General features: G+C 40.3%; 1 protein-coding gene across 1 annotated transcript in view; it reads right to left on the bottom strand.

The window, feature by feature from the left end:
• LOC129628081 (calcitonin receptor-stimulating peptide 2) overlaps nt 1–173 on the bottom strand; it is an 81,852-nt gene extending 81,679 nt beyond the window's left edge. Inside the window, exon 1 of the mRNA XM_055547499.1 lies at nt 59–173. The gene's annotated coding sequence lies outside the window, so the exon portion shown is untranslated. The remainder of the gene's footprint in view (nt 1–58) is intronic.
• Nucleotides 174–24,934: the final 24,761 nt, after the last annotated feature.

The raw sequence follows: 24,934 nt of genomic DNA, 5'->3' as shown, positions 1-24,934 counted from the left end.
AAGGTTTTGGAGGGCTGTGTTTCTTCCAGAGGCTTTAGGAAAGAATCTGTTTTCTTACCATTTCTGACTTCTTTCTAGAGGTAAACTGCATTCCTTGGCTTGTGCCTCTTCCTCTGTCTTCAGAACACATCACTCTAACATCTCTTTCTGTAGTCACATCTCCTTTTCCCTTGGTATCTTGTCTCCCACTTATAAGGACCTTTGTGATTACACTGGACCCACCCAGATAACCCTGGATAATTGCCCCACCTCAAGATCCTTAATTTAATCCCATCTGTGAAGTCCCTTTTGCCATGTAAGGTGACATTCACAGATTCTTGGGAAGTTTTTGAGAGATTATTATTCTGTCTACCACAGTATGTGGGCACCAGCTTTGTTTCTAACACTGCTCTGGGCTCTTGGAAATCAGAGTTGAATGAACACAGCTCCTCCCCCTTGAAAAGCTGACTTCCAGGCCCAAAGAAAGAACTTGGGGAAAGATGTAGAAGAGTGAAGTGAATGGTGTAGCTGGGAGATGGTGATGAATTCACCATTTGGGAAATCCTGTATATTAGTCAGTGCTCTTTGGCTGAAGCATTAGAAAGCAACTTGATCAGGCTTAAACAAAGGTGATTTTCTTAAATAGATGTACAGTGACAAAAGAAACCCAAGGGCAAAAGTGCAGCTGGGCCCCAGGAAGGCCTGAACCAGAAACTGGAAAATGGATCGAAACCCAGGCAACTTCTCTCCATGTGCCTGCTCCTGATGTCCAGTCCATATGGCTAAAATGACTACACCATAGCTCCTAAGCTTTTCTTTTCTCTTTTAAAAAAATGGTCACTTTTCTCACTATTCAGATCCTCAGAAGAAAATCCAGTGTGCTGTTGATTTCTGGTCTAATTCTTTCTGACCTTGGCAGTATCACATAATGTCCACAGGGGAATCTCAAAAAGTCTTCACCTTGGGTGTTTGAATATCATAGTGCACTGCCATATAATGACATTTTTCTTTTCAAAGGGAGGTAGGTTGTTAATTTATTATCATTATTCTTATATTATTGAGGGCCTAGAAACATAGGACCTCTTGCCTGGAAAATCCCATGGGCGGAGGAGCCTGGTAGGCTGCAGTCCATGGGGTCGCTGAGGGTCGGACACAACTGAGCAACTTCACTTTCACTTTTCACTTTCATGCATTGGAGAAGGAAATGGCAACCCACTCCAGTGTTCTTGCCTGGAGAATCCCAGGGACGGCGGAGCCTGGTGGGCTGCAGTTTATGGGGCTGCACAGAGTCGGACATGACTGAAGCGACTTAGCAGCAGAAACATAGGACAGATATCAAAACAACATATCTGTCTGACTGTTCTGAGAGAAAATGAATAACATATCCTAATTCCTTTCCTTTGTTTAGTAATTTTGCTAGCTTACTTTATTCAATGTGTATCTCTCTCTTATCCTATAGTTTCTAACCCTGGCTGCAGAGTCGCCTGGGAAATTTTTATAAAATATTCATGCCTCAGACCAATTGAATCAGAATCTGGGGTGGTAGCAGACGTCTGTGTTTTTAGAAACTACACTGGGTGAAATGAGTGCATGTAACAACTGGTGAAAATTGAATAAGGCCTGTAGTTTAGTTAATAGTATTGCACTGATATTAATGTCCTGGTTAGATCATTGGGGGAAGCTACTGAAAAGTACAAGGGAATTCTCTACTGTTTTTGCAACTTCTGGTAAGTCTGAAATTATCAAAAGAAAAAGATAAAAAGAAAAAGTCCACAGAGGCTAACACAATATTGTGAAGCAATTTTTCTTCAATTAAAAATAAATAAGTTTGAAAAAAAATTCAAATGAACAAACAGCCAAAAGAATCCACCCTTTCCCCATATAAAGAGTTGTCAATTTGACAAATTCATGTTTGAAAGTATTAAAAACAACAACAACATGCCCTAGGTGATTCTGAGGAGGATTGGGAATGTTTGCCTTAATGTATTTAGTAGACCTGAGTCCCTTTGTGTAAGATCAAATTGGATTCCCCTAATGAGAATTTCAACCAAACAAAGCTTCGATGGGATTAAATTTGGGAGAGTTTATAGGTAGAATTTATCTTCTGTTCTCAATCTCAGGGAATGTAGTAAAAGGTCAGAGCACCTCTTTTATAATGCTGTAGAAATGACTCAGAAATTTCCTGTAGAAGCTCAGCTGTAGGCTTCTGACACTCCAACCAATGTTATTTGTCCCCAGCATAAATGAGCAAACAGGCTTGGGGTTTAGGCTTCCTGTATAATTGACATTTTCTGCCTCCAGGCAGTGTGCTGAATGCTAAGAAGGTTATACAAAAAGATTATTGAACATTATATTTAATATGGAGTAAAAGGAACATGTGAAACTCTCTGCCCTTTTGTTGTTTTAGTGTCCTGAGAGTTTTATCTCAAAGAAATTTAGCAAGTTAGAGTGTAGTCAGGCCTGAAAGGAGCAATCATTTTTGATCTAGGGCAGATCTCAAATAGAGGGAGGTTTCGGGGGTGAGAGAGAGATTTTAGGATGTCACTTTGATTTCAAGAAATAATAAATTTTATTTCTAATAGAGCTATCGGTATTAGGAAGGTTCATGTTTTGTATTATTAATAGATTTCAGACTTTATAAGCCGCATGTAGTACAACCATTTAAGTGCATTAGTGAGGAGTCTTTTTGTTTGTAAGTGACAATAGTTTAAAGTAAAAGATTTATTGACTCACTAAGAAGTTGAAGGCATCCCTGCCTTCGGTTATGGCTGGCATCCCTGCCTTCACTATTGAAGCAATGTCATTGAATTGACTCCATTTCTCTACTGTGTTTCTCTCTATGTTAGCTCATTTCTCAGGATATTTTTTCCCAATGTGGTGGCAAAAAATGTATGCCAGCATTCTCAGGCATACGATTTCCATTTAGCTAATGACTCTAAAGAAAAAGATCTCTGCTTTCCCAGTGGTGTGTGCTAAGTCGCTTCAGTCATGTCCTCCTCTTTGTGACCCTGTGGATTGTAGCCTGCCAGGCTCCTCTGTCCATGGGATTCTCCAGGCAAGAATATGGGGGAGTGGGTTGCCATGCCCTCACCAGGGGATCTTCCTGACCTAAGGATCGAACCTGCATCTATTACATCTCCTGCATTGGCAGGTGGGTTCTTTATCATTAGTGCACCTGGGAAGCCTCTTTACCAGTGGTGGTTTTGGTGGTGGTTTAGTCACTAAATCATGTCTGGCTCTTGCGACTCCGTGAACTGTATCCCGCCAGGCTCCTCTGGCCGTAGGATTTCCCAGGTGAGAATACTGGAGTGGGTTGCCATTTCCTTCTCCAGGGGATTTTCCTGACCCAGAGATTGAATCTGTGTCTCCTGCATTGCTGATGGATTCTCAGACAAATTCCTAGGCACAGCTCTCATTGCTCTGGCTTAAGTCACACGTCCATCTCTGAGTCAATCACTGTTTTAACAGGGATCGGACTGCTGTTGGTCAGGCCTGAGTTGTATGCCTCCTCCTTAACTGAGATGAGGTCAGTTCTCCAGATTACCTGTGGAATGAAAATGGAGCAGAGGTGGTTTCCCAAAGAACTGCTAGTCAAATAGAAGGTGATGGTTCTTACTGAAAGAGGTTCATCTGTGGGCATTGGCTATAGCAGTAGACATCACTAGGTGAGTGACAGAGGGGAGTGGTGATGATGCCCTGTGGTAACTAATACGTCTTATTTGTGAGCATTCATGAAAAACTCACATTCATGAAACTCACATGGAGAAACTCCATCCCAGAGTCCCAGAAGTACCATGCTCAGGGCAGACATTGTTGGAAGCAGAAGAGATTGTCCATTAGCAGGTAAAGAGTCTGTGAAGTATGGATGAAACATGGGTGAAATCCTAATGAAAATCAAAGTGGGAATTCAAGGCCAGGCATTGTATAGCATGGCTTACAAGAGAACTGATTTTTTATGAAAAGCCTTATTTTGAATATTTGTCTATCTTATGAAGTTTCTTTTACTCTATACACTCTATACACTGCTGTTTGGGAAAGTGGAAACTAATTTCTTATGATGCGGAAGAAAGTTTTGGGGAAGAGAAAGAAAGAGAGAGTATCGAAGGAGCTGAAGAGAAGAGGAACAGAGAAATGGTATGTATTTAGATCCAATTTAATGTCAGATTCATGAATATTTATGAATGAACATTATACAGCAATAAAAGCTTTTAAAATGTTAGTCTTTTTAAACTGACCTCACACCTCATTCTGCAGGAGGCATATAACTCAGGCCTGGCCAATAGGAGTCTCCAACCCTCTTAAAACAGTGGTTGCTCCAGGGATGGACATGTGACTTAAGCCAGCACAATGAGAGCCATGCCTGGGAGCTTGCCTGGAACCACTGGGAAAGTAGTGCTCCTTTTCTCGGGGGATAATGGTTTCCCCATAAACTGTCCATAGGCCGAGAAATTTCCAGACATTTGAAAAAGGGCCACCCCTGCAAAAGCATCATGTACTACTTCTATTAACATAAACATGAAATGAAGGGAACCTTGGAGATCTGAACCATTGGGGAGGATGCAGAAAGCCAGCAGCCATAATTTGATCTCCAAAAAGAACTTTAACAGGATGTGCTATACCAGATGCTAGTCCATGCTATAGGCTTGGAATATCTGAGAAAATATTGTTGTTGTTCAGTTGCTCAGTCTTTCCAATTAATATTCAGAGTTGATTTCCTTCAGGATTGACTGGTTTGAGCTCCTAGCTGTCCCAGGGACTCTCAAGAGTCTTCTCCACCACAATTTGGAAGCATCAGTTCTTCAGTGCTCAGCCTTCTTTATGGTTAGGAATTTTTAAAAATGGTAAAAGCAGTCTTTTGAGAGAGATGTAGAAAGTTATTACAATCCCTTTCTAGGATCAATTACATATTCAGGTTTTAGAAAAAGATCAAACAACTCTTTTGAGTACTGTGTGTTGGGTTTTCTTGGGCACTGAATTAGACCCACTTCCCTACCAAAATGTTCTCCACCCTTTTTTATAGGGATCTTTGAAAATATGTCATATATTTATTTATTTTTGACTGCACTGGGTCTTCGTTGTTGCACGTGGGCTTCCTCTAGTTGCTGTAAGCAGAGGCTACTCTCTAGTTGCAATGTGCTGGCTTCTTTTGCTGCAGAGCATAGGCTTCAGTGGTTGTGGTACATGGGCTCAGTTGCCCTGCAGCATGTGGGATCTTCCTAAACCAGGGATCAAATCTGTGTGCCCTGCATTGGCAGGCAGATTCTTAACCACTGGACCACCAGGAAAGTCTGTACAGGGGTCTTTCTAAGCAGATCCAGCTAAGTAGGTGAGGAAGAAGCTTATTTCTGGGAAGGTTTTCTGTTAATTAGTAGTGCTGGGGTAACTCTTGGATTTAATGGATACTTTTTAAGTACATAATCATTTGGCTACTTCTATGTTTTAAACCTTTGGTTGATTTATGAAACAGCTGGAATTGGTGAAAAGAGAATGGAAATGGAATGCAAAGATTAAGAGTTCCTGTCTTGGCTTTAGCTTGTACTAGATGTATATCTTCGGAAAGTTAATGTGTTTCAGCTTGGCTATTTCAACCTATAAAGTAGACATAATACTACCTACTGCAAAGGCTTGATTTAAACATTAAAGGAGGTGAATAATCATTCAGAATGCCTGGCATGTTTTAGGAAACAAACACCTGTCATGGGGTCATAGGAAAAATACCTCACATTTCAGCTATAACACAGATCTGTCTGTGACCTGGTCTTTTTGATGAAATTTTGATGAAATTTCCATAGAGCCAATGATTTACCATGTAAAGCCTCTAGGAGTGGTAATCTCAAAGAGGCTTTCAGGAAATATGTCCACCACAGGAATTTTAGTAGATTGTCCCAAACCTATTTAGTCAGGGTTAAAGATGCTGGACCATCAATCTGAGTATAAATACATACTTCTTTTTAAAAACCCCAGAGACAAATTACAAATTATGACCTATAAATGAACCCAGGGCATTTATGCTTCTTGGAAGATTTCCAAGATGCCATTAAAGAGATTTGCTGTTAGTTATTGGTGGATTTAAGCATTACCCTCCCCCAACTCACCATGCCAAGGAATAGTGGTTAAGAATTGATCTTCTTGTTCCAGAGGGACCAGCAAAAAATACTGCAAAAACTGCACAGCAAAGATGCATATAACAATGTGTGTGATCTTATTGCAGATGGCATTTGACTTAGTCTTTTTGAGCTGCCATAACAAAATAAAATAGACTGGGTAGCTTAAATAATAAAAATTTATTTCTCATGTACTCGGTGATTGGAAGTCCAAGATCAAGTTGTTGGCAACAAAGAGTTCATTCTGATGCCTTTCCTCTTGGCTTTTAGGAAGCAGCCATCTTGCTGTGTGCTCACATGACCTCTTAGTGTGTGGAGAGAGAAAGCACTAATCTCTTCTTATAAGGACACTAATGCATTCATGGGGGCCCCATCCTCATGACCTCATCTAAACCTAATTCCCTTCCAAAGGCCTTATCTCCCATACCAACACACTGTAGGGGTTAGAGCTTTAACATATGAATTTTGGGAGGATACAGACATTCAGTATTAACAGGATTTTGAGTGTCAAAACATGTGAGAAAACATGGCCCAAATCCAAAAGGCACATGATCTCTTGAATCTGACACTTCACCACAAAAGTAATTGACTATCTCATGAAGTTATCTTTACCTTCTCCCCTACCTATTTAAGTAATTTAAAAACCTGTTCTACCTTGTACCTGGAGGATTATTTTTATTTTAGGTTTATTTTTGGTTGCACTGAGTCTTTGTTGCTATTCACAGGCTTTCTCTAGCTGCAGTGAGTGGGGGCTACTTTTTGTTACAGTGCCCGGGCTTCTCACTGTGGTGGTGTCTCTTGTTGTGGAAGTCTGTAGGCTCGACGGCTCAGTAATTGTAGCCCACAGGCTCTAGAGTGTGGGCTCAGTGGTTGTGGTACATGGGCTTAGTTATCCAGGGCATGGAATCTTCCCAGACCCAGGATTGAACCCATATCCATTGCATTGGTAGGTGGATTCTTATCCACTGTACCACCAGGGAAGTCCTGGAGGATTATTTTAGAATTTACCCTATTACACAACCATCACTTATCACCAAGTATTGTGATTTTGACTAACAATACTGCCCTGTTTTGGGGGATAGCAAATGTGATATTTGCAATAAGTAAATATTTGCATAAATAAACATAAACTTTGCAGTCTGTCTGAAGTTCCCTTTTATAGCCTTATTCCACATGAAGTCTTTAAAAAGGAGAACTGGGAGATCAGAATCAGTTCAGCATCTGATTCTGATCTGATCAGAATCTGATCAGAATCAGATCAGAATCAGTGTCAGCATCAATTCAGCATTACCCAAGGAGCACCAGCTATATCTGGCAGAGGATTCTGACCAATGGAGTAACCATTTTTGTAGAGCAGGGCCTTATGGGGCTTTGCCAGTGATGAATTTAAATATCCCTGTTAGGCATCAGATTTCTTGCACCTCAGTTTTTTCTGTGTTCTAAGAAAGATTCTGATAAGTTATTTAGTTCCTCAGGTATCTTAATGAGTAAGAGTGAGCTTCAGAGAGTGACAAAATTCTGGTCCTTGGAAAGAGGAAGTCATGTATTTCATTGTAAGTTACACGCCCCAGTCTTTGATGAATTAATTCATGAGGGTTCTGTGTTAGTTCCCCAAGCCTGGTGAATTCTGAGTATACTGAAAACAAATTTGAGTTTCAACACTTTAAAGATTAGAATTAGAGTGTATATATAAAGACTTCCCAGTTCAGTTCAGTTCAGTTCAGTCACTCAGTCGTGTCCGACTCTTTGCAACCCCATGAATCGCAGCACACCAGGCCTCCCTGTCCATCATCATCTCCCGGAGTTCACTCAGACTCACGTCCATCGAGTCAGTGATGCCATCCAGCCATCTCATCCTCTGTCGTCCCTTTCTTCTCCTGCCCCCAATCCCTCCCAGCATCAGAGTCTTTTCCAATGAGTCAGCTTTTCCCATCAGGTGGCCAAAGTACTGGAGTTTCAGCTTTAACATCAGTCCTTCAAAAAGAACACCCAGGACTGATCTTTACAATGGACTGGTTGGATCTCCTTGCAGTCCAAGGGACTCTCAAGAGTCTTCTCCAACACTACAGTTCAAAAGCATCAATTCTTCGATGCTCAGTTTTCTTCACAGTCCAACTCTCACATCCATATATGACTAGTGGAAAAACCATAGCCTTGACTAGATGTACCTTTGTTGGCAAAGTAATGTCTCTGCTTTTCAATATGCTATCTAGGTTGGTTATAACTTTTCTTCTAAGGAGTAAGTGTCTTTTGATTTCATGGCTACAGTCACCAACTGAAGTGATTTTGGAGCCCAGAAAAATAAAGTCTGACACTGTTTCCACTGTTTCCCCATGTATTTCCCATGAAGTGGTGGGACCGGATGCCATGATCTTCGTTTTCTGAATGTTGAGGTTTAAGCCAACTTTTTCACTCTCCTCTTTCACTTTCATCAAGAGGCTTTTTAGTTCCTCTTCATTTTCTGCCATAAGGGTGGTGTCATCTTCATATCTGAGGTTATTGATATTTCTCCCGGCAATCTTGATTCTAGTTTGTGTTTCTTCCAGTCCAGCATTTCTCATGATGTACTCTGCATATAAGTTAAACAAGCAGGGTGACAATATACAGCCTTGACGAACTCCTTTTCCTATTTGGAACCAGTCTGTTGTTCCATGTCCAGTTCTAACTGTTGCTTCCTGACCTGCACACAGATTTCTCAAGAGGCAGATCAGGTAGTCTGGTATTCCCATCTCTTTCAGAATTTTCCACAGTTTATTGTGACCCACACAATCAAAGGCTTTGGCATAGTCAATAAAGCAGAAATAGATAATTTTCTGGAACTCTCTTGCTTTTTCCATGATCCAGCAGATGTTGGCAAGTTGATCTCTGGTTCCTCTGCCTTTTCTAAAACCAGCTTGAGCATCAGGAAGTTCACAGTTCACATATTGCTGAAGCCTGGCTTGGAGAATTTTGAGCATTACTTTACTAGCGTTTGAGATGAGTGCAATTGTGCAGTAGTTTGAGCATTCTTTGGCATTGCCTTTCTTTGGGATTGGAATGAAAACTGACCTTTTCCAGTCCTGTGGCCACTGCTGAGTTTTCCAAATGTGCTGGCATATTGAGTGCAGCACTTTCACAGCATCATCTTTCAGGATTTGGAATAGCTCCACTGGAATTCCATCACCTCCACTAGCTTTGTTCGTAGTGATGCTTTCTAAGGTCCACTTGACTTCACATTCCAGGATGTCTGGCTCTAGGTGAGTGATCACACCATCGTGATTATCTGGGTCATGAAGATCTTTTTTGTACAGTTCTTCTGTGTATTCTTGCCACCTCTTCTTAATATCTTCTGCTTCTGTTAGGTCCATACCATTTCTGTCCTTTATCGAGCCCATCTTTGCATGAAATGTTCCCTTGGTATCTCTAATTTTCTTGAAGAGATCCCTAGTCTTTCCCATTCTGTTGTTTTCCTCTATTTCTTTGCATTGATCGCTGAAGAATGCTTTCTTATCTCTTCTTGCTATTCTTTGGAACTCTGCATTCAGATACTTATATCTTCCTTTTTCTCCTTTGTTTTTCACTTCTCTTCTTTTCACAGCTATTTGTAAGGCCTCCCTAGACAGCCATTTGCTTTTTTGCATTTCTTTTCTATGGGGATGGTCTTGATCCCTGTCTCCTATACAATGTTACGAACCTCAGTCCATAGTTCATCAGGCACTCTATCAGATCTAGTCCCTTAAATCTATTTCTCACTTCCACTGTACAATGATAAGGGATTTGATTTAGGTCATACCTGAATGGTCTAGTGGTTTTCCCTACTTTCTTCAATTTAAGTCTGAATTTGGCAATAAGGAGTTCATGGTCTGAGCCAGTCAGCTGCTGGTCTTGTTTTGGTTGATTGTATAGAGCTTCCCCATCTTTGGCTGCAAAGAATATATCAATCTGATTTCGGTGTTGACCATCTGGTGATGTCCATGTGTAGAGTCTTCTCTTGTGTTGTTGGAAGAGGGTGTTTGCTATGACCAGTGCATTTTCTTGACAAAGCTCTAGTAGTCTTTGCCCTGCTTCATTCCGTATTCCAAGGCCAAATTTGCCTGTTACTCCAGGTGTTTCTTGACTTCCTACTTTTGCATTCTAGTACCCTATAATGAAAATATAGGTAGGTGTTGCAAGAAGGCATCAGAAGGCAGACACACTGAAACCATACTCACAGAAAACTAGTCAATCTAATCACACTAGGACCATAGCCTTGTCTAACTCAATGAAACTAAGCCATGCCCGTGGGGCCACCCAACATGGGCGGGTCATGGTGGAGAGGTCTGACAGAATGTGGTCTACTGGAGAAGGGAATGGCAAACCACTTCAGTATTCTTGCCTTGAGAACCCCATGAACAGTATGAAAGGCAAAATGATAGGATACTGAAAGAGGAACTCCCCAGGTCAGTAGGTGCCCAATATGCTACTGGAGATCAGTGGAGAAATAACTCCAGAAAGAATGAAGGGATGGAACCAAAGCAAAAACAATACCCAGTTGTGCATGTGACTGGTGATAGAAGCAAGGTCTGATGCTATAAAGAGCAATATTGCATAGGAACCTGGAATGTCAGGTCCATGAATCAAGGCAAATTGGAAGTGGTCAAACAGGAGATGGCAAGAGTGAATGTCGACATTCTAGGAATCAGCGAACTAAAATGGACTGGAATGGGTGAATTTAACTCAGATGATCATTATATCTACTACCGCAGGCAGGAATCCCTTAGAAGAAATGGAGTGGCCATCATGGCCAACAAAAGAGTCCGAAATGCAGTACTTGGATGCAATCTCAAAAACGACAGAATGATCTCTGTTCGTTTCCAAGGCAAACCATTCAATATCACAGTAATCCAAGTCTATGCCCCAACCAGTAACGCTGAAGAAACTGAAGTTGAACGGTTCTATGAAGACCTACAAGACCTTTTAGAACTAACAGCCAAAAAAAGACTTCCCAGGTGGCAGTAATAGTAAAGAACCTGCCTGCCAACACAGTTGTAACAGATGTGGGTTCAATCCCTGGGTTGGGAAGATCTCCAGGAGAAGAAGGGCATGGCAACCCACTCCAGTATTCTTGCCTGAAAGTCCTGTGGATAGAGGAGCCTGGTGGGCTATGGTCCATAGGGTTGCAAAGAGTTGGACATGACTGAAGCGACTTAGCACACACACACCTGTACATCTATACACTATATAGTATACAGGTACACTGACCACAGTGAAACCTTGCTTGAATTTCTTGCCAGTGTCTCCATGTCTCCTATATCTTTTAACTTGGCAAGTCTGAATGGGCATGTCATTTTCCACCTGCCAGCTGTTGTGTCATCTTCATAAACACACAGATACCTCCCACTGCCAAACCCACAGAACAGCTCTGCCCCATGAATAGAATATTTGGCAGAAGACACATGTAACTGTGTACAGGGCACAAAATAGGATTGTATTTTCAGGATCTGTAGTTAATTTCTGCATACGCTACATCTCACCTTTCCAAAGAGTCTGCACAACAGCCCAGTTTTAATGGGACACAGTTTATACCAAAAACCAGTGAAGGTTTTTAGAAGCTTTAGGAAAAAAGAAACTTCTAAAAAAGTTTGGAGAGTCATGTATTTCTCCTTTGAGTGGAAGTTTATACTTACTACAGTTACACAGTGAGCCAAACAGGACCTGTCTCTCCAAGCATAGTAACACTTGAACTTATAAACTGTGTCCTGGTAGAAGATTCTGGCTGAAAACTTTGAGGCAAGTTAAGTAAAAGGTATTTGATTCATTCATTTTGCAAATTAGACATCTTGGTAGCTTTTTGGCGACTAACCCATTTAATATAGACATTCTTGTTCAGTCTTTTTGCTGGCACTTTTAAAAATTTTCTTTTCTTTAACAGAATCTTACTGTAGGTTCATTTTTGTAACTCTTCAGGGTACAAGTTCCATTGAATGGCATGCATTTATATAATCCTCTAACTTGAAACAGACCTTTGTCTTTTGAGCAGCTGTCTTTATGAATATTTCATTAGTGACTATATACTAGTAACACTTTTCAAACTTTCCTTTTATTTTTAAACAAGTTCCCTGTTCTTTGTTGATATTAGATTTATGTTCTTTTCCCTTATAACTCTTGCCAGAGATCATCTTTCAGATATCCTAGGAATTTATAGGTATAACATCCATAAATTTTCTCTAAGTAGAGATGTCAGTGGCATCTTGTATATGTTTATTGACATAAAATAGCTCTACAAAAAATAATTCCTCAAATAATGAAATAATGATGTGTTTAAAGTACAAAAAGGCAGAACTTAAGAATACATTTTCCAGACGGAAGTTGGGGTCCCCAAAATATCTTTAAATTATCAGCATGGTGACCGAAGCACTAGTTCTCAGGTTGTTCGCCATTCTCCCTTACAAATGTCAACTAAAGTTCATTCTCTTTCCAACATCATCTATTCATCTGGTGATAAATGTTCACCCATTTGATAACTAGGCTCTTCTGAATACTTAAATATTTCTGTTGAACAAGTTGTTCAATAGATATACCAAAATCATAGATTGAAATGCTCGTAACACCTTTATGGCAAAAACAGCTTTACCACAAATTTCTTTCCAGCTTGATGTCAATCAATCAGTACCCCTCAGATTTTGCTGTTTAACCAGTTGCTCTTCTGACAGTCCAGCTATCTAGTTTTTATTCTTCAGGATTTTGTGAGATCTGCTGCAGAGACAGGAAGCAAAATTTCTATGAGTTGGTTGCTGGGAAAAATGGCAGGAGGTGCCAATCCTATTTCCACCTCTTTGCTGCATTTCCTAGCTAATGAGGATACAGCACAATGTTGTTTTAATACATATGTTGCATTCTGGAGGACAGCTCCCAACATGGCAGAAGGTCCCTGTGATGCTGCCTTAGTTCCTCAGATCATTCCACCACTGTGTGATACTTCTGGGAATAGAGGATTGTCCCAGCCAGTACTGTGTGGGACACAATACCAAATAGATGAGGCATTCTGAAGTCCTTGAGAAGAGGTGCTAAGCAGGGAAGGGAAACCCATATCCACAGTATGTATCAATTGTGATGAGGACAAATAACTACCCCTTGTAGGGTGTATGGAGTGTTCTCTAGACCCTAAAACAGGCCAATCCCATAAGATTAAACCAATAAAGTGAAGCAGATACTTGATCATCTCAATATTTAATTTCCTGCTGTTCTGCATCTTAGTTAACCACAACTGGAAGGCAACCTCCGTGATTTTGATGACCTACATTGCAAGGGTCATCACCACTCTGTTTACCACTACAGTAGAGTTCCTGTTGCCTTTATTTATTTTTTTTACCTTGATTTATTTTTTATTTATTTATTTTTTTGCATGAGTTTATGGATTTTTTTTAAACTTTACAATATTGTATTGATTTTGCCATACATCAACATGCATCCACTATGGGTATACACGTGTTCCCCATCCTGAACCCCACTCCCACCTCCTTCCCCATACCATCCCTCTGGGTCATCCCAGTGCACCAGCCCCAAGCTTCCTGTATCCTGCATCGAACCTGGACTGGCGATTCTTTTCTTATATATTATACATGTTTTAATGCCATTCTCCCAAATCATCCCCCCCCTCCCTCTCCCACAGAGTGGAAAAGACTGTTCTATATATCTGTGTCTCTTTTGCTGTCTCGCATACAGGGTTGTCATTACCATCTTTCTAAATTCCATATATATGTGTTAGTATACTGTATTGGTGTTTTTCTTTCTGGCTTACTTCACTCTGTATCATAGGCTCCAGTTTCATCCACCTCATTAGAACTGATTCAAATGTATTCTTTTTAATGGCTGAGTAATACTCCATTGTGTATATGTACCACAGCTTTCTTATCCATTCATCTGCTGATGGACATCTAGGTTGCTTCCATGTCCTGGCTATTATAAACAGTGTAGCGATGAAATCGGGGTACACGTGTCTCTTTCAATTTGGGTTTCCTCAGTGTGTATGCCCAGCAGTGGGATTGCTGGGTCATAAGGCAGTTCTATTTCCAGTTTTTTAAGGAATCTCCACACTGTTCTCCATAGTGGCTGTACTAGTTTGCATTCCCACCAACAGTGTAAGAGGGTTCCCTTTTCTCCACACCCTCTCCAGCATTTATTGCTTGTAGACTTTTGGATCACAGCCATTCTGACTGGCATGAAATGGTACCTCATTATGGTTTTGATTTGCATTTTTCTGATAATGAGTGATGTTGAGCATCTTTTCAAGTGTTTGTCAGCCATCTGTATGTCTTCTTTGGAGAAATGTCTATTTAGTTCTTTGGCCCATTTTTTTGATTGGGTCATTTATTTTTCTGGAATTGAGCTGCAGGAGTTGCTTGTATATTTTTGAGATTAGTTGTTTGTCAGTTGCTTCATTTGCTATTATTTTCTCCCATTCTGAAGGCTGTCTTTTACCTTGCTTATAGTTTCTTTTGTTGTGCAAAAGCTTTTAATTTTAATTAGATCCCATTTGTTTATTTTTGTTTGTATTTCCAATATTCTGGGAGGTGGATCATAGAGGATCCTGCTGTGATGTATGCCGGAGAGTGTTTTGCCCATGTTCTCCTCTAAGAGTTTTATAGTTTCTGGTCTTATGTTTAGATCTTTAATCCATTTTGAGTTTATTTTTGTGTATGGTGTTAGAAAGTGTTCTAGTTTCATTCTTTTACAAGTGGTTGACCAGTTTCCCCAGCACCACTTGTTAAAGAGATTGTCTTTTCTCCATTGTATATTATTGCCTCCTTTGTCAAAGATAAGGTGTCCATAGGTGCGTGGGTTTATCTCTGGGCTTTCTATTTTGTTCCATTGATCTATATTTCTGTCTTTATGCCAGTACCATACTGTCTTGATGACTGTGGCTTTGTAGTAGAGCCTGAAATCAGGCAGGTTGATTCCTCCAGTTCCGTTCTTCTTTCTCAAGATTGCTTTGGCTATTTGAGGTTTTTTGTATTTCCATACAAATTGTGAAATTATTTGTTCTAGCTCTGTGAAAAACACCATTGGTAACTTGATAGGGATTGCATTGAATCTACAGATTGCTTTGGGTAGTATACTCATTTTCACTCTATTGATTCTTCCGATCTATGAACATGGTATATTTCTCCATCTCTTAGTGTCCTCTTTGATTTCTTTCACCAGTGTTTTATAGTTTTCTATATATAGGTCTTTAGTTTCTTTAGGTAGATATATTCCTAAGTATTTTATTCTTTTCGTTGCAATGGTGAATGGAATTGTTTCCTTAATTTCTCTTTCTATTTTCTCATTCGGAGAAGGCAATGGCACCTACTCCAGTACTCTTGCCTGGAAAATCCCATGGACGGAGGAGCCTGGTAGGCTGCAGTCCATGGGGTCGCTGGGAGTCAGACACGACTGAGCAACTTCACTTTCACTTTTCACTTTCATGCATTGGAGAAGGAAATGGCAACCCACTCCAGTGTTCTTGCCTGGAGAATCCCAGGGACAGGGGAGCCTGGTGGGCTGCCGTCCATGGGGTCGCACAGAGTAGGACACTACTAAAGTTAGTGTATAGGAATGCAAGGGATTTCTGTGTGTTGATTTTATATACTACTATATTCATTGATTAGCTCTAGTAATTTTCTGGTGGAGTCTTTAGGGTTTTCTATGTAGAGGATCATGTCATCTGCAAACAGGGAGAGTTTTACTTTTTCTTTTCCAATTTGGATTCCTTTTATTTCTTTTTCTGCTCTGATTGCTGTGGCCAAAACTTCCAAAACTATGTTGAACAGTAGTGGTGAGAGTGGGCAACCTTGTCTTGTTCCTGACTTTAGGGGAAATGCTTTCAATTTTTCACCATTGAGGATAATGTTTGCTGTGGGTTTGTCATATATAGCTTTTATTATGTTGAGGTATGTTCCTTCTATTTCTGCTTTCTGGAGAGTTTTTTTTTTTTTATCATAAATGGATGTTGAATTTTGTCAAAGGCTTTCTCTGAATCTATTGAGATAATCATATGGCTTTTATTTTTCAATTTGTTAATGTGGTGTATTACATTGATTGATTTGTGGATATTGAAGAATCCTTGCATCCCTGGGATAGAGCCCACTTGGTCATGGTGTATGGTCTTTTTAATGTGTTGTTGGATTCTGATTGCTAGAATTTTATTAAGGTTTTTTGCAGCTATGTTCATCAATGATATTGGCCTGTAGTTTTCTTTTTTTGTGGCATCTTTGTCAGGTTTTGGTATTATGGTGATGGTGGCCTCATAGAATGAGTTTGGAAGTTTACTTTCCTCTGCAATTTTCTGGAAGAGTTTGAGTAGGATAGGTGTCAGCTCTTCTCTGAATTTTTGGTAGAATTCAGCTGTGAAGCCGTCTGGACCTGGGCTTTTATTTGCTGGAAGATTTCTGATTACAGTTTCAATTTCTGTGCTTGTGATTGGTCTGTTAAGATTTTCTATTTCTTCCTGGTTCAGTTTTGGAAAGTTGTACTTTTCTAAGAATTTTTCCATTTCTTCCCCGTTGTCCATTTTATTGGCATATAATTGCTGGTAGTATTCTCTTATGGTCCTTTGTATTTGTGTGTTGTCTGTTGTGATCTCTCCATTTTCATTTCTAATTTTATTGATTTGATTTTTCTCCCTTTGTTTCTTGATGAGTCTGGCTAATGGTTTGTCAATTTTATTTATCCTCACAAAGAACCAGCTTTTGGCTTTGTTGATTTTTGCTATGGTCTCCTTTGTTTGTTTTGCATTTATTTCTGCCCTAATTTTTAAGATTTCTTTCCTTCTACTAACCCTGGGGTTCTTCATTTCTTCCTTTTCTAGTTGCTTTAGGTGTAGAGTTAGGTTATTTATTTGACTTTTTTCTTGTTTCTTGAGGTATGCCTGTATTGCTATGAACTTTGCTTTAGCACTGCTTTTACAGTGTCCCATAGGTTTTGGGTTGTTGTGTTTTCATTTCCATTCATTTCTATGCATATTTTGATTTCTTTTTTGATTTCTTCTGTGATTTGTTAGTTATTCAGCAGCGTGTTGTTCAGCCTCTATATGTTGGAATTTTAAATATTTTTTCTCCTGTAATTGACATCTAATCTTACTGCATTGTGGTCAGAAAAAATGCTTGGAATGATTTCAATTTTTTTGAATTTACCAAGGCTAGATTTATGGCCCAGGATGTGATCTATCTTGGAGAAGGTTCCATGTGCGCTTGAGAAAAAGGTGAAATTCATTGTTTTGGGGTGAAATGTTCTATAGATATCAATTAGGTCTAACTGGTCTATTGTATCATTTAAAGTTTGTGTTTCCTTGTTAATTTTCTGTTTAGTTGACCTATCCATAGGTGTGAGTGGAGTATTAAAGTCTCCCACTATTATTGTGTTATTGTTAATTTCCCCTTTCATACGCATTTGTCTTACATATTGCGGTGCTCCTATGTTGGGTGCATATATATTTATAATTGTTATATCTTCTTCTTGGATTGATCCTTTGATCATTATGTAGTGTCCTTGTCTCTTTTCACAGCCTTTGTTTTAAAGTCTATTTTATCTGATATGAGAATTGCTACTCCTGCTTTCTTTTGATCTCTATTTGCATGGAATATCTTTTTCCAGCCCTTCACTTTCAGTCTATATGTGTCCCCTGTTTTGAGGTGGGTCTCTTGGCGACAACATATATAGGGGTCTTGTTTTTGTATCCATTCAGCCAGTCTTTGTCTTTTGGTTGGGGCATTCAACCCATTTATGTTTAAGGTAATTATTGATAAGTATGATCCCATTGCCATTTACTTTATTGTTTTGGGTTCGAGTTTATACCCGTTTTTGTGTCTCCTGTCTGGAGAATATCCTTTAGCATTTGTTGGAGAGCTGGTTTGGTGGTGCTGAATTCTCTCAGCTTTTGCTTGTCTGTAAAGCTTTAGATTTCTCCTTCATAATTGAATGAGATCCTTGCTGGCTACAGTAATCTGGGCTGTAGGTTATTTTCTTTCATCACTTTAAGTATGTATTGCCATTCCCTCCTGGCCTGAAGAGTTTCTATTGAAAGACCAGCTGTTATCCTTATGGGAATCTCCTTATGTGTTATTTGTTGTTTTTCCCTTGCTGCTTTTAATATTTGTTCTTTGTGTTTGATCTTTGTTAATTTGATTAATATGTGTCTTGGGGTATTTCACCTTGGGTTTATCCTGTTTGGGACTCTCTGGGTTTCTTGGACTTAGGTGACTATTTCCTTTCCCATTTTAGGGAAGTTTTCAACTATTATCTCCTCAAGTATTTTCTCATGGTCTTTCTTTTTGTCTTCTTCTGGGACTCCTATGATTCAAATGTTGCAGCATTTAATATTGTCCTGGAGGTCTCTGAGATTGTCCTCATTTCTTTTAATTCATTTTTCGTTTTTCCTCTCTGATTCATTTATTTCTACCATTCTATCTTCTATTTTACTAATCCTATCTTCTGCCTCCATTATTCTACTATTTGTTGCCTCCAGAGTGTTTTTTATCTCATTTACTGCATTATTCATTATATATTGACTCTTTTATTTCTTCTAGGTCCTTGTTAAACCTTTCTTGCATTTTCTCAATCCTTGCCTCCAGGCTATTTATCTGTGTTTCCATTTTTATTTCAAGATTTTGGATCATTTTCACTATCATTATTCAAAATTCTTTATCAGGTAGATTCCCTATCTCTTCCTCTTTTGTTTAGTTTGGTGGGGGTTTATCCTGTTCCTTTACCTGCTGGGTATTCCTCTGTCTCTTCATCTTGTTTATATTGCTGAGTTTGGGGTGGCCTTTCTGTATTCTAGCAGTTTGTGGAGTTCTCTTTATTATGGAGTTTCCTCACTGTGACTGGGGTTGTATCGGTGGCTTGTCAAGGTTTCTTGGTTAGGGAAGCTTATGTCGGTGTTCTGGTGGGTGGAGCTGAATTTCTTCTCTCTGGAGTGCAATGAAGTGTCTAGTAACGAGTTATGAGATGTCAATGGATTTGGAGTAACTTTGGGCAGCCTGTATATTGAAGCTCAGGGCTGTGTTCCTGTGTTGCTGGAGAATTTGCGTGGTATGTCTTGCTCTGGAACTTGTTGGCCCTTGGGTGGTGCTTGGTTTCAGTGTAGGTATGGAGGCGTTTGATGAGCTCCTATCGCTTAATGTTCCCTGGAGTCAGGTGTTCTATGATGTTCTCAGGATTTGGACTTAAGCCTCCTGCTTCTGGTTTTCAGTCTTATTTTTACAGTAGTCTCAAGACTTCTCCTTCTATACAGCACATTGATACAACATCTAGGTTAAAGATGAAAAGTTTCTCCACAGTGAGGGACACCCAGAGAAGTTCACAGAGTTACATGGAGAAGAGAAGAGAAGAGGGAGGAGGGAGTTAGAGGTGACCCGAATGAGATGAGGTGAAATCAAAAGATGAGAGAGCAAGCTAGCCAGTAATCACTTCCTTATGTGCACTCTACAGTCTGGACTGTTCAGAGATGTTCATGGAGTTATACAGAGAAGAGAAGAGGGAAGAAGGAGATAGAGTTGGCCAAGAGGATAAAAGGGAGGAATGAAAAGGAGAGAGACAGATCCAGCCAGTAATCATTTCCCTTAGTGTCCTCCACTGTCTGGAATACACAGAGATTCAGAGAGTTGGGTAGAGAAGAGAAGGGGGAGGGAGGAGACAGAGGCGACCTCGTGGAGAGAAAGGAGAGTCCAAAGGGGGAGAGAGCAGTCAAGCCAGTAATCTTACTCCCAAGTAAAAACAGGTACTGAAGATTGGGTTCTTAAAGGTACAAAATTGATAACAAATACCAAAAAGCAAAGATTAAAATTCTAGAGCAGAGGTTGGATTTTCAAAAATACAATATTAAAGAAAAGAAGAAAAAAAGGTCACAAAAGTTATTAAAAATATATATATGTGAAGTTTGCTTTAAAAATAGTCTTTTTTTTGAAAAATAATAGGTTATAAAAATGAAAATTAAAGGAGTAATAGAGGACTTAAAAATTTTAAAAAAAAGTTAAAGAAAAAGAAAGAAAAAAAGAAAAAACAGAAGAAGAAGAAGAAGAAAAAGAAAGAAAAGAATGATCGTAAAAATAGTAAAAATATATCTAGGACTTTCTCTGGTGTTGTGGGCAGTGTGGGGTCAGTTCATTTTCGGATAGTTTCTTGGTCCGGCTTATATTTTTCAAGATCTATAGGCCCCTTCCTATGTAGTCGGTACTAACTACAAGGTTTTAATCTATTGCACCTGTCACTTCCAAGGCAGTTCCCTCAGTTTTAGCTTCTGTTTGCTGGTCTCTTCAGTGTCTGATTTCCGCCCTGACACAAGGGGGCGGTGGTGGACACTTTTTTAGGCTCACTTGTTCAGTTGCGCTGTGGGGAGGGAGGGACGCTGCAAACAAATAACACTGGCGTGTGCTCCTAGTGTACCAGCCACACTGGGCCTGCCCCCGCTCACGGCGTGTGCACCCTCCCTGCCCACACAGCTCAGGCTCTAGGTTGCTCTGCTGGAACCGTCCGAGGCTGGCCCTGGGCTGCATGCACCTCCCAGGTCTAAGCCGTTCAGGTTCAGGCACTTGGGTAGTCCTCAGAGATGCAGACTCCGTCGGGCCTGCGTTTTGTGCCCTTCCCAGCTCTGAGCAGCTTGGGTGATGAGGTGTTTGGCGAGCATGGTCACTGTGACTTATTGCCTCTCCCGTCCCTGCTGCTTGGTTTTCTGGGTGTACAACTGGCGCACCTTCTCAGGCGGATGACTGTCCAGAACCCCAAGAAGGCTTAGTAAGCAAAGAAGCCTGCTTGCAGTTTGGTAGATAATGTCTCTCTGGGGCTGCGATTGCCCCCTTCTGGCTCTGGCTGCCTATCACCAGAGGGGGATGGTCTGCAGCCGGCTAGTTCTGTTCAGCCCTTTGTTCTGTGCGCGGGCCTAGCAGTGTCTTAGTGCTTTTCACGTGGTAGCTATCCCACAGTCTGGTTTGCTAATCCAAATTAGTTCGTTCTGATTACCCTGGGAGGCATTCAGGCCCGATCCTTACTCTAAGCAATGCAGCCTGCTCCTCCCTGCCCAGCCCCCTCTTGCTAGTGGTGGGCGCAGGCCTCTGCGCTGCTTCTCCACTGGGGGAGTTACTGTTGGGCTTGTAATCTGTGGGTTTTGATTATTTAATTTTTCCTCCCTATTATGTTGCCCTCTGTGCTTCCAAGGCTCAGCACAGACTCGTCAGTGACAGTGTTTCCTGGTGTTTGGAAACTTCTCTCTTTTTAAGACTCCCTTCCCAGGACAGAGCTCCGTCCCTACCTCTTTTGTCTCTCTTTTTGTCTTTTATATTTTTTCCTACCTCCTTTCGAAGACAATGGGCTGCTTTTCTGGGTGCCTGATGTCCTCTGCCGGCATTCAGAAGTTGTTTTGTGGATTTTACTCAGCATTTAAATGTTCTTTTGATGAATTTGTGGGGGAGAAAGTGGTCTCCCCATCCTATTCCTCCACCATCTTAGGACCGCCTCTCCTGTTGCCTTTAGATCAGTGAATAATCCAACTCCAAATCCCATTGTGAGGTTTGCTTTCCCAGGGCCACTGCTGGGACTGTCTTAGCCTGGGTTTCCTAGAAAACAAGATCTGAGGCAAAAACTTAGATTCCTAACATTTTAGAGAGGTGTTTAAAGTAGAAATGAAGGGAAACAATAAGTGGGACAAGGGAAGGAGGGAGGACAAACACACAGGGATGTGCAACTGAGTTGGTCACCACCTCATGGATAACAAAGCCAGTGGACTGCCTGGCCCACACGATGTCTGCAGAGGAGCCAAGTAAGCCCATGCTGCACCTTTGAAACAGTCCATGGCATGGGGACAAAGGAGTGTAGGGGAGAAAAGGCAGCAAAACTTGTTTGCTTTCTCCCATCTTCTCCCATGGGTTTAAGCCCACCCCAGGTGGTATTACTTGTTCTTTACTTCTCCAGGTAGCTGCTGTTCCCAGAGCAGCTGCAGGACTGCAGGACCCTCCTTCTCTATCATCCCTGTATTATCTGGGGGCTCTTGATCTGTGTGTGTTGTGGCAGCCTGGGGGATCCTGCTCTGTGACCATGGGAATTGTGTTAAGGCTGCTTGGTTGGAGCACAAGTAATGAAAAGTGGGTGTGGCCGTAAGAATGGGGTCTTGCATGAACTGGGTCTGTTCAGAAAACATGGGTGTGTTCAGAAAATAGTGATTTTCCCTAGACTCATACCCTACAGGATCCTTCTCTGCCTGGAAAATTCCACAGGCATAATCAAGAATACATTTCCAGCATGAGTTCTTGTAAAACATTTATACTTCTTGCTTTCCTTAGGGGACCTAGCAAAGCGCCTGCCACAGAAAAGGCTCTGGGCAATTTGGCTTTAGAAGACTTACAGTTCTTACAAAGCCATCTCCAGTGTCTGATGGACCCAGAAGACAAATTACTGCATTTGTCTCTGTAATTAGCTTCTCACAAAGTGTACATATTAGCAAGAAAATGATAAAAAAAAAAGCTCACTATTTCTGACATTTAATTTAATTACCTGGGTCATTTCTATAACTTAAATCTCAACCTACTGGAAATGATTTTTATCCTTTCTTGAACAAATTTACTGTTTTTTTTTTTCTTTGAACACACAGGGATTAAACCATTTTTCTCAGTTAGGACAAGACATTTGAATTCTTATGTCTTTTTATAATTCAAAGCTGTTTAATTTTGAAATTAAAACAAGAAGGAATACCCATTAGCTTAGATTATATGTTTAGTAGGTGTATTTTATGTTTAGTTTCTGGGGAAGGGTGGGGATGGGAGGGTGGCAGAAGAGAAGAGGAAATCCAAGGAAGTCTAGAGATATATTGATTAGCATTTAGAAATGAGAGAAGACTTTTGATTGTTTATTTGTTTTTTACAACCAGGAAATCCTGTGTTATAACCAGTTAAAATATTGAGATTTCTTATCAGCATTGGTAAATTAGTAAATTGGTAAATTAGTTTTCTCAATCAATATTTCAGGTGCTTGAACTATCATTTTGTGAAATTCACCCCATGCCAGTAAGTTATATCCTTCAAGAATTCATATATTAATATGACAAAAACTATCAGTCATTGGGATCATTTAGTTAGACAATGCCAATCATTTGCAAATATTCATATTCAATAAAGATCTTCATTATTCTTTCAGAGGTGAGGAGATGTATGGCTATGGAAGGGAATGTCTCTCTGGTCTCAGACCACTAGTGAGGGAACTAAGACCTCAGTTAGTCCTACTTCAGTAACTCTTTCACAGTAACTTGAAAGATTTAATTTTTTTTTCTTATTAAAGACACCAAGGCAGGGATGGCAAGGATGAACCATATGAAAATGGAAGTTATTTGGAATTTGCTTCCATGTTTATTACATATATCCATATGTCCCATATGCATGCATGCTTAGTCGTGTCTGACTCTTTGTGACCCCACGGAAGCCTTTAGGTACTATTGCCTAGTCTGTACAATAAGACAACATTGGAAATATACACAGTATATCTTATCTATAATATAAACTACATACAGAATATATTATAAACAAATATATGTAATAAGGTTTCCCAGGTGGTACAGTGGTAAAAAATCTGCCTGCCAATGCAGGAGACGTGGGTTTAATCCCTGGATTGGGAGGGTCCCCTGGAATAGGAAATGGCAACCACTCCAGTATTCTTGCCTGGACAATTCCATGGACAGAGGAATCTGATGGGCTTTAGTCCGTGGAGTTGCAAAGAGCTGGACGTGACTGAACAACTGAGTACACACACGCAGAGTGTATTGGGAGTAACCACTAACACCTTCCCATCAGGGAATTGAAGAAGCCTTTAACCAAAATTGTATGAATTTTAGATCCTTTCTAACCCTTCTTGTTTTTGCCAACTAAATTAGGAATCTCCAGCCCATGTTCTGTCACCCAGACTGATCCTCCTAAACTGTGTACTCCTTGGCACTACTGATAACCCATTTAACTACTGAAAGCCCGTTACTGAGGACTTTCAGCCTGTCTGCCTTCAGTTGCCTCAGGTTCCATCCCTGAAGCAGAGAGTTTGTCAGAAACAAACTTATGCAATACAGGAGATGGGATTTGGGATATACTTCCCTTCACATGCCTGATAAATGCCCTTTGCTGTGTGCTACCACTGAGGGAGTCGTTTCCACAGTTCATCTATTTAACACTTGTTCACTTATTTACATTTGTCAGTTTTATTGAGTTATAATTTTTCAGTTTTATTGAGTCTCAAATAAGATTGTGAGATACTTAAAGTATATATCATGGTGACTTGATATACATAACATTGTGAAAGGATTTCCTCCATCTACTTAATTTATATACCCATTACCTCACATATTTGTGTATTTATTTATGTGTTGTGAATATTCAACACATATTCACTCCATGCTTACTTTGTGCCAGGGATTCATGACAGGTGCTAGGAATATAGACGTGAGGAAGATGTGTCTGGGCCCTGGCCTCCCAGACCCCATGCTTTAATAGACACTAGGGACAATTTAATAAGCAGTCTCTGTAGTGAATGCTGGGCTAAGGGAACTATAGAGTGCCTTGGAGTTGAATAAACAGGTGGGGGGACATCATGGTAAGCTTCTGTGTAGGAGGACCAGTGTGTGACATGTGAGGGAAGAATGTGTAGAGATTAGCTATATGTGGAAAGTTTTAGTGTTCTCAGAGACTTAAGTGATTTTTCAAAGTTGGATTGTGTTGCCTGAAAGAACCCCCTTTATTTAAGATTGTCCCTGTCTCCCCCAAACCCCAAGATAAGTGCTGGGCTCCAAGTCAGATGAGCTAGGGTTTGAATCCTAGCTCTCATGGTGAGTTTTCAGAGTTTTCAGTTGTAGACCACAAAATTCCCTCTAACTCTAAGCAGAAAAG

Source organism: Bubalus kerabau, chromosome 15, assembly GCF_029407905.1.
Source record: "Bubalus kerabau isolate K-KA32 ecotype Philippines breed swamp buffalo chromosome 15, PCC_UOA_SB_1v2, whole genome shotgun sequence".
NCBI classification, from domain to species: Eukaryota; Metazoa; Chordata; class Mammalia; order Artiodactyla; family Bovidae; genus Bubalus; species Bubalus kerabau.
Note: the sequence above shows the minus strand (reverse complement) of the source record. Positions and strands in the feature narration are given on the sequence as shown.